This window comes from Austrofundulus limnaeus, unplaced genomic scaffold (assembly GCF_001266775.1).
Source record: "Austrofundulus limnaeus strain Quisiro unplaced genomic scaffold, Austrofundulus_limnaeus-1.0 Scaffold177, whole genome shotgun sequence".
NCBI classification, from domain to species: Eukaryota; Metazoa; Chordata; class Actinopteri; order Cyprinodontiformes; family Rivulidae; genus Austrofundulus; species Austrofundulus limnaeus.
The window spans coordinates 922,959-925,270 of NW_013952579.1; the positions used below are offsets into that span (position 1 = coordinate 922,959).

Here is a 2,312-nt window from a genome sequence, read left to right on the forward strand (position 1 = left end):
GTTCTGGTGGATTGCAGAACACAGCGGTACCAATTTAGCGAATTAATTACTATATTTACATATTTACATACACGTCAACCCCTTTGGACGTCTACCCGTATAATTTAAAGAGCCTCAAAAATCTGTCAGTTTTGCTAAAAGTCCGTACAACTCGCACCCGAGTTTTTAAATAAAGACAAAAGGCCGGTCACGAAGGTGATGATCTGCCCACAGCTGAGCTGCAGACGACACACTTCCACCTACAGCAGAACCGGACAGAGGGATATTTCAGGGGGTAGGACTCTGACATGGACCCAGTTCTTCCATGTTCTGCTGCTGTGAGCGTCACTCAGGGTTCTGCTCACAGGTGGAGGTGTGTCTCCACAGATCAGCACCGTCCTGAGCTTACAGCTTTTATTTGTCTCCAAAAACTCAGTTTAAAACGTATTTACCTTGTCAGAGCCTGTAGGACGTTGAAAAACAATTAACAGCATCAAATATTATCCATATCCAACCCACTGTGTTGCTGGAAGTAAGTTCTCCCTCCTTTTCTTCTGGTTTTGCGACAGCTGACAGCCCCCCCACCCCACCCCACCCCACACACACACATATGGAACCACAGCAGGCCTTGCTGTGACCTCCTACCCGGCATGAAAGCACTGACAGACGGCTCAGTCTTCGCACATCATCGCTCCCAGCTGCTGGTAGAAAGTTCTCCCTCCTTTTCTTCTGGTTTTGCGACAGCTGACAGCCCCCCCACCCCACCCCACCCCACACACACACATATGGAACCGCAGCAGGCCTTGCTGTGACCTCCTACCCGGCATGAAAGCACTGACAGACGGCTCAGTCTTCGCACATCATCGCTCCCAGCTGCTGGTAGATATTGATCAGATGCTGCTGCTGACTGATCCATGATGGGATGTAAATGTAACATTGTCTAAAGGTAAAATTAATCACTGCAATAAAATAATTGTTTTGTCACTTTTACATGGATTTCATCAGTTCTGTTACATTACAGAAGGAAGCTTCACTGACGTGAAACATAAATCTGTGGATCTGTGTTTGATTATTCTGGCTGGCTTTCTCGAGGACCAGGATGTCTGGCACTAAAATCTGAAATTTAGAACTGAAATTGAATTCTAGAACTGAAAGTGAAAGTAGTCAAACTGAATTTTTAGTAGACCAAAATACAGTTTCAAAGCAAATTAATTCAAATTCAAAACTTTAAATTCAGTTTTAAATCATTGAATTCAGTTCCAATTAAGTAAAATTCATTTTCAAACCAATCAATTTCAAATTATGCACATTCAGATTCAATCTGAATAAATCAAACTCAATTCCTGCTGGCACAAGATTTATCCCATAGGTATTGTATAATGTTGCTGCTTTTTTATTATTATTGCAACAAAATACAATGCACCTAAGACCAGTTGTAAAGGSCATGAAGCTGTTGTGATGATGTGCTGAAATGGGCATGACTGAAGCAGTAGGTTCTTAAAAACACAGGCCAATATCAAGGTGTTTAGAAACGGATGTGATGCAAAGTCAAATTGATTTTTGATTTAAACATATAAACAGCATTTTCATAACTGAAGGTGACATAGTTACTTTATTTTGGTGTAGAATTTAAACACATGCCTGAGAAACATAACACTGGCCCTTTAGGGGCAGATAMTGTCATGAATCACATCTGTATTTTGCTAAACCTAGTCATGTCATGTCTTCCTGCCAATTTTCCTCCTCGTTGTTTCACCCCACCCGTCACAGAAATCCCAGTCAGCATTTTGCCACTCACCTGATGTCTCTATAACTCCACTCTCCCACAGCACCATCACAAGATAAATAACAGTTTTCCATGTAGTTGTCCAGCATTCTTCATGTTACGTCTTGTCTGCCTCGTTACGACCCTGTTTCCGCTCTCTGGTTTCACGTCTCCTGCCTCGGCCCTGAACGGTACTGTATTGATCTCTGATCTCCTGGTTTTGACCTCTGCCTCCTGTCTTCGCCCTCGTCTGACCTGTTCAGTCTTCTGCCTCCTGGATTCTGACCCATGTGTACCCCGACCAAGAGGTAAGTCCACTCCTAAAAACCTGGTTTCGTCTTCTGTTTCTATGTGTATAACCCAAGCCTGTTTCACGGAAACCCCTCAAGTAAACAAACTCGACTCAAGTTCGCGACCTGGAAGTAACATCACCGGACTACATCCGTCTTTTAAAACTAATCAGGTGTCTGGCGTTTCAGTAAAACTTGGTTTTGGCTGTGGTTTTGGAGACCACTCTCCGCTTTGCGCACAGAGTCCAGGCGCAGGCGCGCAGAGCGGAGGAGAGAGA

At 43.8% G+C, this 2,312-nt stretch overlaps 1 protein-coding gene across 4 annotated transcripts in view; it reads left to right on the forward strand.

Moving 5' to 3' along the window:
• oprd1b (opioid receptor, delta 1b) overlaps positions 1-2,312 on the forward strand; it is a 37,332-nt gene that overhangs the window by 23,659 nt on the left and 11,361 nt on the right. Inside the window, exon 2 of one of the 4 annotated variants that reach the window (XM_014017840.1) lies at positions 2,008-2,052. The exons of the other annotated variants lie outside the window; for them this stretch is intronic. The gene's annotated coding sequence lies outside the window, so the exon portion shown is untranslated. The remainder of the gene's footprint in view (positions 1-2,007; positions 2,053-2,312) is intronic. 4 annotated transcript variants of the gene reach the window in all.